The following is a 15,882-nucleotide window of genomic DNA, read 5'->3' as shown; positions in this document are numbered from 1 at the left end:
AACTTTCGCAGTGCTTTCAACTGCAATATTGGTTTTCAAGCATTCTCCGATGAACAGAAGGGAAAACGTACATGACAATCCGATTCTTGTGGTACATTCTACTGCCCCCTAGAGCAAATTTCTGTTAGATTTTCAATTTTGAGTTTGGAAGACTGATGTAATCATAGCGTGTGTATCATATCTTTACAATCTTTAGCAGGGTCAGGGACCTGCACTCTAATGCTTTTCCATCCTGACAATACTGATTTGTTACATTAAAATATATAATAGCTTTATTTTAATTTATTTAGCATTTAATCATTTTATTTACAAAATAGAGTACTATTCAGGAATAAGCTTATATGGACCAGGTTTCAAATTCTCCTGGCATTGCAGAACTGGGAAGTCAATGGAATTGGGCTATATACCAGGAAATGGGGGGGATGTCAACCATCACAAGCATGGAACAGGTTAAGACTCTGGGATACAATTTTTAAAAATATAATTCTGACTGTTCACATCCAAGGTCTGCAGTTCCTAAAAGATGTATCATTCAAACATGTTATTCATTTCTTTAAAGTCTGTTTATAGCAGTCCAGGAGACAACAAAGGGAGTATTTGCTCAATTAGAGAACCTCTCTCTTCCGCTATTACCCATCACTGCCGACGGGTATAATGTATTACATCTGGATTACATAATTAGATTACAAAAACAAACTAACTGTAATCAGCCCAGGATACATATACGCATAATCTGATTGCAGTTACCTTTCAAATAATTACATAATTACATATTTGATCATTTCAACATACAGTGTACACAGATGTAGACACACCACAGGCACATATGCAAACACACACAAGCACACCACATGTACATATACACACACACCACATGCACACCTTTGCAGGAGGATAAACAGGAAGTGTGTGTGTGTGTATGTATTGTAGCCACACAAAAGGGGAAACCAAAGTCTTGTCAGAAAAATACAAATTAATGTATTTTCCTAATACATCTATTCTAGAATATGTTTGGCAACATATTAAATTACATGTTTTGAGTAATCCAACAGAATATACAACCATTTACATTTTTAGCCATCCAATTTGTAATCAATACCAGATTACATTTTTCAAGTAATCTGCCCAAAACTATTCTACTACTAACTAATTTTGCACATATGTATTTACCTATACAGTCTATTAATTTGACACTATTCTGTCATTTGACTGTTCTTTATCATTTATAGCACACCCATACTCTAAATAGTAATATAATTATTTGAGTTGCACTCTTGTGCTGTTCGCTGATTTATCTTGAGTGCTTCTAAGAATATCTACAGTATGTGTGACATAATTTATTTGATTACCATAGGGAAGCTATGACTGCAGGGTGAAAATAATCAGTTTAATTGTAATCATTTTCCAAAGCAGATATCTAAAGCTGTCTTGTGTGAGTGTGAGTATACTGCCACCTAGTGTTTAGCGTTATGTAGACATTCTGATTCAAAAAGACTTGGGTTACATTAATTCATAATTAAATCTGCTCTGCACCACAAAATAATTTTAAAAGTATGTTATTTTGAAATATTTTTTTTGTCAAGACACAGAGTCTTTTGTCAAGACATTGCTTTTTTATTTACTCTTATAATTCTTTTGAATATTAGAATTTGTAATTAAATACAAACACTTTTTACCTGGTCACATATTTAAAAGTGGCCACTCCACTGTGACTGTTGTGTTTACAATCGGAGGAGAAATCTTCACTTGTCAAGAATGATGTCATTCCGATGTGTCCACATTCTCGTGCTGCATTTGATACTCCGAGATCCTTCGCTCATTGTTTGCTGTGAATTGCATAGTTTGGCCAGGAAAGAATCAAATGACATTTTGCGGAAGAATACACCTCATGCTCACACTGCAGGGATCACCACAGCCTCTGTTGGCGATTTAAGAGAGCTTGCAGATAGAGTATGACTTTGCAGACCTATCAACCAGTGGATGTCACTAGTGCATGACGAGATGCTGTCATTCCAACCGACTAAAATCCTCTCATCATCCATCCATTATTTCCTTATTCTGGTCGTAGGGGGTATCCCAGCATTCACTGGTCAAGAGGAATACACACTGGACAGGTCGGCAATATATTGCGGGGCACACACACCATTCACACACACACTCATACATTTAGAGTCTCCAATTAGCCTATCTGCATGTCTTTGGACTGTGGGAGGAAACCCATGCACACATGGGGAGAACATTCAAACTCCACACAGAAAGGCCCAGGCCGGGCCTCGAACCCAGGACCAGATTACAGTGCTACTCACTATGCCACCATGCCACCCACCCTCTCATCATCTGAGTAAAAAGATTTTAAAAAATAGTTATCTTTTTACTTTTTACACATTTTTTACCTTTTAATTTCCACTACTACAGTCAATTTATAAATTATATTGTTTAACTGTTTTTCACCAACAAAATAATTAATATTTAAATTTTAACGTTTACTTTGACGAATTTATCCACTACCAACTCCATTTGCTACCAGGAAACCAAGATACAACTTAAATAACTTATAATTTGAACATGTGTCAAAGAAATAAACATTTTGCAATAACAGACATCAGTAAAAATACATATAACCACAAGCAGCAATAAAGGAGCACAAGCTCACAGGAACAACAATGAAAAAACAAACAAACAAACAAAAGAACATCTTCAGACATTTCACACATGGATATAACTGTAAATACATATGAAGTCAAATGGTTTCATTCAGCAGTTAAAAATATACATGGTGTATGTATAAGTTTTTTTGCTTGGCTTTTTAAAAATAGAATTTAACATTCAAGGATTGAAAATGTAACAACTGAATAGCACCACCACGTGGCCAAATCAGTGATTTGTTTGTGTGGACTTATTTCACGGCCACCTATACACATACACAGTTTCATGAGTTTTTAAGAATCCATTTGCAATGTATAGTCATTTATCTAACTATTTGAAGAAATTATTTGAAGAAGAATTATTGTAATACAGTATTTATACAGTCATTGACTTATGCTAGCCATGTTGTTTTATTAAAAACAAAACATTTTGATAACTAAATTTACAACTTAACTTTTACATTTGAATCTTAATTTACAACAACACAATAGCTTTTCAAAACAGATAAATTGATTTGTATGGTTCTTTTAATGGTTTTGAGAGCATGAAGCTTTTATTTAATGCATTTTCCAAATCACAAAATTCTATTACAGGTAGGCAAAGTGTATTTATTTCATGATCACTTGATCCCTTTTTAGGTGCACAGCTTTATTTGTGTTGGGATGATTATCAATTAAGTCATTGTGGATTTTCACACTGTCAATTAAATATTAAACAAAGACAAGCAATTTTCTATAAATGTAATAAGATACTATTAACAATATCTTTTTACAATTAAGAGAAAGTTATTTAGACAACTGTACAAGTAATTATAGATATTTGACTTTTGGCACAGGTTTTAAAACATTCACATGTAGGTGAAAGACATTGCAGCTGTTTCCATGGATTTCTGTACTATGCTGGTTTCGGCTACTTTTCCATCTTGTCTGGCCTCACTTACCGGTTTATTAAGCAATGGAAAAGTCTGAAATGAGTCATTGTCATGAACACTGTATAACTGTCAGACTGGCATTTATAAAATCCCTGGGAACTTCCATCACTCTGATGATGGTTTAAAAAAAAAAAAAACCATATCTCAGTTCCATTTTATGTCGATGTCGCTTATTAAAATGAACTGTTTCCTGGGTATTTTCAATTATAGAATGAAAAGCCACTGTAATGCCATCTGCCTCCCTCTATGCATCTTCTGAATGCGTTCTCTTCTTCCATATACACTTCTCCCCCTTCTTGACAGGTGCACTTTGAACTGAGCCAAATGTTTGAAAAAAGCAGTCCATTAATCTTTTTATGTTTGTACAAAGATAATTTACGTCTATTAAAAAGTTACAGACTATATATATTCACCTAACAGCCTGCATTTTTTTTGTCTAGTTATCTTAATTCATTTTTTCAAAGGTTGTAGTTGTCCAATTATTTTTGGTCCCCAAAAATGCAGGAACTGTTTTTTTTAAAAAGTAATCACCTAATATGGACGTAAATACCCTCAAATTGAACTTACGTGTTACTGTTTTGTTCCAGTGTTTTCTTTCCTGATTCTGTCTCCGGGTGTCCAATTTGGCTTTGTTTGTATTTTGATGAGTGGGAATTTTGCTGCTTGCTCTTCCTCTTCAGTAATATGAGTTTTTGGTGCCATCTATTGACAGCTTTGAAGCTTCTGTTCTCAACCTGTTGAAATACATTTGCATTTTAGCAGTTCATACACAATTAGACAAAAAACAATCATCACATGAAATTGCATTGTAAAAGACAGTGCAATGTTTTTACATACGAGAAGTATGCAACTGACATAGTACCACTTCCTAAATAACTCAAAAACAACAACAACAAAAATCACTTTAGTACAACAATCTTACTAGGTTGCATCACTATGAGCACACGATTATACTGCTGATGATAACAAAGTAAAAATATATCAGCCAATATGAACTCAGCAGGCATCTTTAGTATTAAGTCTGAATAATTATTCAAAGTGACCTTTACCTTGCTGAGGGGGAAGAGAAAAGCTTTTATTGACATTTTATTTGATCTTAGTTTGGTGGATATCAGAAATCCAATCTCTTTCCAAACCTAAAAAGTGAGCAGGAGCAAAGACAGCTCCAAGAAAAGTGGAGTACTTGAAGTTCAACGGAAATGCCGCCTGTCTGATATTTAAGGTATTCTTAAGGGACATATATTAATATAACCTCAAGCCTCATTACTCAACTGAATGGAGCAGTATGTGAAGTACCAGGGAGATGAAGGGGAAATACAAACCAGAGAGCCTAAGAAAGGGCTATATGTGCCAGAAAGCAAACCATTGGTGGCAGCCTTGTCTTGCCAAATAAATTGTGAAAAGGCTTGAAAGAAAAGTCTTAATTTCCTCAGTATGCTTAAAACACACATCCAGCAACTGTAAAAATAGCCACCTCCCAAAAAAAATGAATAATAAAAAAATAAAAAATAAAATAAATGAAAATTCACAAGCACGTTTGTGTATAAGTGGAGGGAGGGAGCGCCCTTCTGCTCCTGCTGATGTAAAAGATGCGAATATAGATTAAGTTAATGATATTTTTGCAAACATTATGTCACCACTCTGAACAGTGTAAATGATCAATGTTTAACTTTTTAGACTTGTTACTTGTGAGCTTTTGAAAACATCCAAAAATGTATTATATGCAACTTTGCACTGCTACTGACACTTAAGAGGTTCTGATTGGCATTCACTAAAATGTATTTTGACTTTTAAAATATATAATGCTGCTTTCTCCACTGCCATGTGTCATTAATATCTTTTAAGATTTCACACTTGCAAATTTATGGGGCCGATTTTTAAACTGTCTCCACAGGGTGATCAGCTGCTGTTTAAGAATGCCTGAGGCTGCCTTACATTAAACATGGCATCATCAAAGCCTTGATCTAGTTACGGCCCATGATAGGAGAGTAAGGAAAGAAAGGCCTTGTTGGAAGAACACGATGGGCTTGAATTTCTCCCCTTTGTGGTGGAAACCTTTGTTGGGCCAGGAAGACAGCAACAATACAGCCATCTTCCTTGTCAAGTTTGAGGTCAGCAGTTTTGGGATGGGTGTGTGTCATATACAGTATGGTCATGTAGATAATGTGAGGGGTAATTATAAACCATGCTGCTGTAAGTGATGAAATTTTCCCTCAGGCATAAAAGTAAGACTAGCTTTGTGGTACTAATGTGTTTTAGTGTGGTGGCATGTAAGAGATTTCATGAAATGCCCAAAATTGGTGTAGGTACTATGTTCTGCCAGTCGTTTACACTGGCAGTTGCTTAATCATAAGAATGTTCTCCACAGGAAAGCACTTTGATTGGCTCAAAACAGTACTCATTTAATAGCTCCACTCTTCTGGGATTCATCAGACCTTGCCTTTCAAATGCACTTTAATGTTTTACAAGTTCTGAAATCAAATCTATTTTTGTTTACCTTCAACCTGGATAAAATAAAAAAATTTAAAAAAATTTAAAAAAACGAACTACACTGATGAAGACACACAAGTGCCATGGCCGAGGCTTTAGACTGTATATTTTTGTCAGAAAATAAAATGGAATGACGTGGAAAAGAGTTTACAGTAACTCATAATCATGCCAAGTGTTCCAAGTAGTCAGTGCTCTCTGCTGGTTGGCTGGCATGATTGATGTTGTGCTGTGGTAGAATTGGTACTAAAGTCCAACAGAAAGGCTGAAAAACTGACAGAAGCAATGAGCAGTTGGGAGGGGGAGGGGCTGGGGGCTGGGGGGGGGGGGGGTGCACTGTGTTAAGGGAAAGGAGAGAAGTAAAGAGGTATAAATCTTACAGCTCATGCACTGGTGTCCCAAGGAAGCCATGCTTCATTAATTCCTAATAAACCTTCCTTCTTTCCGTTTCATTTCCTTTCTTCCTCTTGCCATAAAGAAACATGTAACCCCAGTACTGTGAACCTTCATAAGCTTTTTCCCATGGCTCAGGTTGCTTTCTTAAGTAGTCACATACGCTAGTGTTCGTTGATTAAAACTGCATTTTTAAAAATCAAGAGCTAAGTCCTACTTCCCACTTAAAAGTCATCTCCTGTTCTTTTTTAAGCCTGAATTTCTCAGTGAAAGTTGTCTGGCCAGCTTGGTAATTGCTTCTTAGAAGGACAAAGGGCGAAGATTTTGACACAGTTTCCATTGCACCATGTCCAGATAATGAGAGAGCATACATGCACCTTCATGTGTGTTCTGATTGGCGGAGTGACATCAGCATGTATCGCTTCAGTAAGTCAGCCTTGTTCTATTATCAGATTTCATTTCAGATCCTCATCCCTTTAATAGATGGCCCAGGCTGCTCAATTTCAGCATACATAAAGCACACAGAAATCACATTCAGGTCTTTGCTGCTGTATCATAAGGCATATGCTGCGTCAGCTGTCTGTATGTAAGGGGAACTTGATAATGGGGTTTAAGAAATCTTCTACTTTCAATTGCGGTTTTGCTTCAGTATTATCCAGCTGTCATGTAGAGGAGGATCGCCCAGATTTTAAATACACTTTTATTTGTAGGCCTGTTACCTATTACCTGTAGCCACGAGGATTTGTGAAAATGTTTACATTTACAAGTTCCGACACATAAAAAGCATGATGATTTGTTAACATAAAAGATGTCTCCACCAAAAAGTGATGTTTTATGGTGTAAGGTTTATTCATAATACCACTATGAAGTATCTGTTCATTAGATTTAGGAAAGGTGCATGAGAAAAATCAGCTGTACATGACATTACTGTATTATCTGCACATTCTATTGTCAGATCCGTGGAATATCTGCAAAGCATCTCCCACATGTCAGACCCTGAGAAGACTAAAGAGCCAGTCCTGAATTGTGAGTGGGAAAAGGGAGGAATTTTTCTCAGCTCCTTATCAAGACTTACAGAACTAGCACCCTCAATCACTCTGAAGTAAGTCCAGCCTTTCTTTGCTTTCTTTGGTGTGACCACACCAAAGGCCTCAAAAGGCCGCACTAGACCTCCATTGGTAGCCCATTACTGAGGATAATGTATTGTAGTGATAATTTAATGCGTTTCCTGTTTTAACCCCAGCGTGAAGCAAATGTCCGCCTTCCATATTTTTACACTATATTACAGTAATTGGGCAGATGCTCTTATCCAGCATGAAGAACAGCAGTGGAGAACATCAGTGTTACAACATACAAGAATGCAGCATCACCAAGGCTAATCAACAATCACTAATTGTAAAATTAACCTAACAAATAAAAATTTGTATTGTATGCACGTGTATTTGTTTTCTATTTTTGAGAGCTGTATGTATAATTCAACGCATCCAAAAATGATCTGCCATTTCAAGACAGGCTGAGTAGTACATCATTATTTAAACATCTCAAGATGAATGACATATCAATCTTCGTAAAACATATCTTATTTTTCAGTGATTTTTAAAAATACATTTTTTTTCAAACTGAAAACCAGACTGCAGAAATCCTTCACCTAGTCTGACCAGTAGTGGCTGCTAGAGAGTGATGAGACAAATGAACAAGCCCCCTATCTTTCCTCAGTGAGGCTGAGCCAATGCTTGCAGACCTCTGGCCATAGCCAGCAATGGCGGGACCAGGACTCGCAAGGTTCACTCTTTTGCTTCGGAAAAGCCCACCAACCCAGAGGTCTTGATTTCTCAATAGTCTAGTAATTCCCATCAACAGTAGGCCTACTGCTTATTGGTATTTTCTCATTTAAGGGACATCACAGTAACAGTATACCAACAATGTACTATGCATGTAAAGGTGTTAAAAGAGCATTTATATCTATTTCTGTAGTTAAAACCAGGGCTAGTACCATTCCACCTTTACTAGTGGACATTTCAGGCAACTAAGCTGGCAGGCCACTGGCAAAAATCCTTATATTCTACCCCTCATCTCAGCTGATGTGCTGCAGGATGCTGCTATATTGTGACACTGACATTGCTCATAGGCTAACCACGGTGCTAATGGGCCTCATAATTTAAAAAAAAGCTATTTGGCGGAGGGACTGGGAGGCCTACTGGGAGTATGGGTAACCAAGGATGGATACTTCCGATTAAAGCCAGAGCACTGTTGACAAGGGAAAGAGGTGTTTACTTTGAGCTAGACAGTTTTCCTGAGCAGTAAATCTGCCATGAGCTCAGATGACTGCTTAATACCAGCGTATTGTGGTAGCCCGCAGAAGAATGTGCTGTCTTTGGCCTTATGAAGGTTTACTTTGTGTACACCAAAATCTACAAAGTGTGTACCATAATCAGGGTGTAGCTATGGGTAGGAAGGCCAATATAAACTCTGCTACACTAGAAGCTGAAAACAGCAATGTAAACGATGGACATATTTCTTGCACATATAGAATATGCAAAGCAAGCACATTGGTTAACATTGTAAAAGGCCGATTGAATTGATTCAGTTGCTTTGCATGTGTGTGCATATGTGAATGAATTTGTCTGATTATGTAAACAGAATAATGTTGTTTGTGGACTACAGTATGCATGGATGTATACATACATTTTGTGATTTGACAGGTGTGTGCATTTGCGTGTTTATGTGGCCTGTGTACACAGAGTGTGCTCTAAGTGTTTGACAGGGTATTTGCAGTTGTGTGGTTGAAATGAACAAAGCCTCAAAATTATACAGGCTGTGAACACAATTTCAACTGGCTTTTCAATTCCTCAATTCCGGAGAAGAAAACATTGCATACCACTGGAAAGGTGACAGATGCATAAAGCTTGCACACACATAAAAACATTAACATAAATATGATCGCATTGACAAATAATCTAGAACACATACATAAACCTGTAAGCACACACACACAAACACACACACACACACACACATATTAGCATTGCTATACTTGTAAGGACTTCCCATTGACTTACATTCATTCAGGAACCTCTAACCCCAACCCTAACCCTAACCCTAGATGTAACCCTAACCCTAACCCCAGCAGTAACACTAACCCTAACAATAGATGTAACTATAACACTGACCCTTTCCCAAGCTGTAACCCTAACATTAACTGTAACCCTAGCTGTAACCATAACCCTGACCCTAGCTGTAACCCAAACCCTAACCCTAACCCAAGCTGTAACCCTAACCCTAACCCTAACCCTAGATGTAACCCTAACCCTAAAACTACCGGTAACCCTAACCCTAACCCTAACCCTAGCTGTAACATAAACCCTAACCCTATTTCTAACCCCAACCCTAACCCTAGCTGTAACCCAAACCCTAACCCTAACCCAATCTGTAACCCTAACCCTAACCCTAGCTGAAACCCTAAACCTAACCCAAGCTGTAACCCTAACCCTAACCCTAGCTGAAATCCTAACCTTAACCCTATCTGTAACCCTAACCCTAATCCAAGCAGTAACCCTAACCCTAACCCTAGCTGTAACCCTAAACCTAACCCAAAACCTAGAAATAACTCTTACCCTAACCCTAGCTGTAACCCTAACCCTATCTGTAACACTAACTTTAACCCTTACCTTAGCAGTAACCCTAACCCTAACCCTAGCTGTATCACTAACCCTAACCCGAGCAGTTACCCTAACCCTATCCCTAACCCTAGCTTTATCCCTAACCCTAACACCGCTGGAACCTTAACACTAACCGTAACCCTAGCTGTAACCCTAACCATAACACTATCTGAAACCCTAACCCTTACCCTAGCTGTAACCATAACCCTAATCCGAGCTGAAACCCTATTTGTAACCCTATCAGATACCTTAACGCAAGACCCTGTCTGTAACCCTATCCCAAACCCTAGCTGGAACCCTAACCCTAACACTAACCCTCGCTGTAACCCTAACCCTTCCCCTCTCCAAGAACATTGCAGCAGTAAGTCGGGCATGCAGATTTTTCCTGTATAACATCCGGAGAATCCTCCCCTTTCTCACCACCTACTCAACCCAGCTCCTGCTGGTCCAAGCAATGGTTCTGTCCCGCCTGGACTACTGCAACTCTCTTCTGGCTGGACTACCGGCATCTGCCATCAGACCCCTGCAACTCATTCAGAATGCTGCAGCTCGTCTGGTCTTCAACCTCCCCAGACACTCCCACGTCACTCCCCTGCTCACTACCCTCCACTGGCTGCTTGTTATAGCTCGCATCAAATTTAAAACATTGGTCCTAGCATACCAGGCAGTCAAGGGATCAGCCCCAGCATAACTCCACAAGATATTCAAACCCTACATGCCAGCTAGATCCCTCCGTTCTGCTACCTCAGGCACCTCCCCCTCTTCGCACCTGCGCTTCCAGAACACGTCTCCTGTCTGTTCTGGCCCCACGATGGTGGAATGACCTCCCCGTGGAGGTCAGAACAGCTGAGACAATACCCATTTCAAGCGACGACTGAAGACTTACCTCTTCAGGCTGCACCTCTCCCCATCCCTCCCTACCTCTCTGTAATTTCTTAAATGACTGTAAGCTTAGGGTTGTAACTAGGTAGCTGTTTCGTAGGTGACTTAGTTAATGCACCTGTCTTAACTACTGCTTGTATTTTTCCATAGTCTGCGTTGTTGCTGTTCTCGTTTGTGTTAGTGTTAATCAGTTTAACCTTCAGGGTCCAAGTTGAACTATGCGGTTGTTCCCTGCACTTGGACCGGTACTTCTCTCTAGGGTTTTCGTCATACTTGTTCCTGGTTATGGTTATACACTTTGTTGTATGTCACTCTGGATAAGAGCGTCTGCCAAATGCCTGTAATGTAACGTAATGTTACCCTAGCTGTATCCCTAACCCTAACCCTAGCTGAAACCCTATCCCTTACCCTATCTGTAACCCAAGCCCTAACCCTAGCTGTACAATTAACCCTAAGCCTACCCCTAGCTGAATCACTCACCCTAAACCAAGCTGTAACCATAACCCTAACACTAGTTGCAACCCTAACGCTAACCATAACGCTTGCTGGAACCCTAACCGTAACCCTAGCTGTGACCCGAAGCCTAACCTTAGCTGTAACCCTATCCCTATCCCTAGCCGTAACCCTAACCCTAAATCTAGCTGTAACCATAACCCTAACCCTAGATGTATCTCTATTCCTAACCCTAGCTGAAAACCTAACCCTAAGCCTAGTGGTAACCCTAACCCTAACCCAATCTGTAACCCTAACCCAAACCCTAACCCTAGCTGAAATACTACCCCTAACCCTAGATGTAACCCTAACCCTAACCCTATCTGTAACTCAATCCCTAACCATAGCTGTAAACCAAACCCAACACACTAACCCTGTGACCCTATCAATAACCCTATCTGAAACCCTAACCATAAACCTAACTCTAGCTCTAACCCTAACCCTAGCAGGTTCCTTAACACTAAACCTAACCCTAGCTAACACACTAACCCTAACTCTAGCAGTTACCCTAAGCCTATCCCTTTCTGTAACCCTTACCCTAACCCTAGCTAACACACTAACCCTAACTCTAGCAGTTACCCTAAGCCTATCCCTTTCTGTAACCCTTACCCTAACCCTAGCTGTAACCCTATCCCTAACCCTAACCATATCCTTTACAGTACCCATAGATAGAACCCTAAACCTAACCCTAACGTAGCTGTAAGCCTAACACTTACCCTAGCTGAAACCCTATCCCTAACCCTAGCTGGAACCCTAACAATATCCCTAGCTGTAACAATAACCCTAACCCTAGCTGTAACGCTAACCCTAAACCAAGCTATAACCATAACCCTAACCCTAGCTCCCACCCTAACTCCAACCATAACCCTAGCTGAAACTCTAACCCTAACCTTAACCGTAGCTGTATCTCTAACCTAAACCCTAGCTGTAACCCTAACCTTAAACCTAGCTGTAACCGTATCCCTAAACCTAGCAGTAATCCAATCCCTAACCCTAACTGAAACCATAAACCTAAGCCAAGCTGGAAACCTAACCCTAAGCCTAGCCGTAAACCTAACTCTGAACCTAGCTGTTAACCTAACCCTAACCCTAACTGTAACCCTAACCCAAACCCTACCTGTAACCCTAACCCTAACCCTAACTTTAGCTGTATCCCTAACCCTAACCCTAACCCTATCAGTATCCCTAACCCTAACCCGAGCAGTTACCCTAACCCTAAACCTAGCTATAACCCTAACCCTAACCCAGGTCGAACCCTAACCCTTACCCTAACCCAAGCTGTAACCCTATCCCTAACCCTGGCTGAAACCATAACCCTATCCCTAGCTGTATCCCTAAACCTAACCCTAGCAGTAACCCTAACCCTAACCGTAACCCTAACCCTGTCTGTAACCCCATCCCTAACCCTAACCGTAACCCTAGCCCTGTCTGTAACCCCATCCCTAACCCTAGCTGGAACCCTAACCCTAACCCTAGCTGTAACCCTAACCCTAACCGTAACCCTAGCTGTAACCCTACCATTAACCCTATCTGTAACCTGAACCTAAGCCCTAACCCTATCTATAACCCTAACCCTAACCCTAGCTGGAACCCTAACCCTTACCCTAACCCTAGCTGTAACCCTATCCCTAACCCTAGCTATTTCCGTAACCCTATCCCTAGCTGTAACCCTAACCCTAACCCTATCTCTAGCTGGATCCCAAACTCTAACCCTAGCTGTAACCCTAAACCTTACCCTAGCTGTAACCATAACCCTATCCCTAGCTGTAACCCTAACCCTAACCCTAACCCTAGCTGTATCCCTAACCCAAACCCTACCTGTAACGCTAACCCTAATCCCAAACCCTAGCTGTATCCCAGCCCTAACCCTATCTGTAATCCTAACCCAAATCCTAGCTGGAACCCTAACCCCAACCCTAGCCCTTAGTGGTGACCCAAACCCCATCCCTAGCTGTTACGCTAACCCTAACCCTGGCTGTAACCCTAACCCTATCCCTGGCTGGATCCATAACCCTAATCCGAGCAGTAACCCTAAACTTAACCCTATCTGAAACCATAACCATAACCCTTGCTGTATCCCTAATCCAATCCCTGGCTGTATCCCATAGCCTAACCCTAACCCTAGCTGATACCCTAACCCCAACCCTATTTGTATCCCTAACCCAAACCCTTCCTGTAACCCGAACCCTAACCATAACCCTAAACCTAACCTTATCTGTTACTCTAATCCTATCCCTAGCTGTAACCCTAACCCCTATCCCTGGCTGTAACCATAACCCAAACCCTAACCCTAGCTGAAACCATATCCCTAACCCTAGCTGTAACCCTAACCCTAACCCTAGCTGTAATCCTAACCCTAACCCTAATTTTTTCCCTACACCTAACCCTATCTGTAACCCTAACCCAAACCCTAGCTGTTAACCTTACCCTAAGCCTAGCTGTAACCCTAAAGCTAACCCTAACCCAATTTGTAACCCTAACCCTAACCGAAACACTAAACCTAACCCTAGCTGTAACTCTAACCCTAAGCCTATCCCTACAACATATATCCCTAACCCTAGCTGTAACCCTAGCCCTAACCCTTGCTGAAACCCTAATCCTAGGTGTAACCCTAGCTGTAACCCTTTCCCGAACCCTAGCCGAAACCCTAACCCTAGCCCTGGCTGTAACCCTACCCCTAGCTCTAACCCTAATCTTATCCCTAGCTGCATCCCTAACCCTATCCTGAGCTGTAACCTTAACGCAAACCATAACCCTAACTGAAACCCTAACCCTAAACCTAGATGTAACCTTAACCCTAAACCTATCTGTATCCATAACCATAACCCCAGCTGTAACCCTAACCCTAACTGTAACACTCACACTAACCCTAACCCAAGCTTTAACCTTATCCTTTAGCCTAGCTGTTACGGTAACAATAACCCTACCAGTAACCCTAACCTTATCCCTATTTGTAACACAAACCCTAACCCTAGCTGTAACCCTTACCCTAAATCTAGCTGTAACCCTAACCCAAACCCTAACCATAAGTGTAACCCTAACACTAATCGTAGAAGTAACCCTAACCCTAACCCTAGCGGTAACAGTAACCCTACCCCTAAATGTAAAACTATCCCTTGCCCTACCCCTAGCTATAACCCGAAACCTAACCCTAGCTGTACGCCTAACCCTAACCCTATCTGTAACCCTAACACTAACCCTAGCTCTAACTCTAACCCTAGCCCTAGCTGTAACCCTAACCCTAACAGAACCCCTAAGCATATTCCTAACTGTAACCCTAACCTTAAACCTAACCCTAGCTGCAACCCTTACCCTAACCCTATCTGTAGCACTAAACCTAACCCTAGCTGTAATCCTAACCCTAACCCCAGTTCTAACCATAACACTAACCCTAGCTCTAACCCTAACCCTTACCCTTGCGATAACCCTAACCCTATGCCTAGCTGTAATGCTAACCCTAACCCTAGCTGTAACCCTAACCCTACCACAAGCTGTAACCCTAACGCTAGCTGTGACCCTATCCCTATCTCTAGCTGTAACCATAATCCTTACCCTAGCTGAAACCCTAACCCTATCCCTATCTGAAACCCTAATCCTTACCCAAGCTGTAACCATAACACTAACCCTAACCCTAGTTGGAACCATAACCCTAATCCTAACCCTGGCTGTAACGCTAACCCTAACCCTATCTGTAACCCTAACCCTAGCTGTAACCCTAACCCTAACCCTAGCTGTAACCAAGACCCTAACCCTAACCCTAGCTAATACCCTATCACTAACCCTAACCATAGCTATAACCCTAACCCTAACCTTTGCTGTAACCCTAACCATTTCTGTAACCCTAACCTGAACCCTAGCTGTAACCCTAACTCTAACCATATCTGTAACCCGAACCCTAACCCTAGCTGTAAGCCTAACCCTAACTCTAGCTGTAAAAATAACCCTAACCCAAACTCTTGCTGTAACCCTATTCCTAACCCCAGCTGTAACCCTAACCCTAACTGTAACCGTAACCCTAACCCTATCTGTAACCCTAACCCTAGCTGGAACCCTACACCTAACCCTATCCCTCGCTGTAACCCTAACCCTATCCCACTCCATAGCTGTAACCCTAACCCCAACCCTATCTGTAACTCTGACCCTATCCCTGAAACTAGCTGTAAACCTAACTCTAACGCTAGCTGTAATCCTAACCCTATCTGTAACCCTAACCCTAAACCTAGATGTAACCCTAACCCCAACACTATCCCTAGCTGTAACCCTAACTCTACCTGTAACCCTAACCCTAGCTGTAACCCCGACCATAAACCTAGCTGTAACCCCAACCCTAGCTGTAACCCTAAGCCAAACCCCAGCTGTAACCCTAACCCTAGCTGTAACCCTAACCCTAAC

General features: G+C 40.9%; 1 long non-coding RNA gene across 1 annotated transcript; it reads left to right on the top strand.

The window, feature by feature from the left end:
• The first annotated feature begins 6,616 nt into the window (after positions 1 to 6,616).
• Positions 6,617 to 7,877, top strand: LOC135249499 (uncharacterized). Its single transcript, XR_010328711.1, has 3 exons — positions 6,617 to 6,883; positions 7,413 to 7,559; positions 7,746 to 7,877. It is a non-coding gene; the product is annotated as an uncharacterized LOC135249499 (long non-coding RNA).
• Positions 7,878 to 15,882: the final 8,005 nt, after the last annotated feature.

Source organism: Anguilla rostrata, chromosome 2, assembly GCF_018555375.3.
Source record: "Anguilla rostrata isolate EN2019 chromosome 2, ASM1855537v3, whole genome shotgun sequence".
Lineage (NCBI taxonomy): Eukaryota > Metazoa > Chordata > Actinopteri > Anguilliformes > Anguillidae > Anguilla > Anguilla rostrata.
Note: the sequence above shows the minus strand (reverse complement) of the source record. Positions and strands in the feature narration are given on the sequence as shown.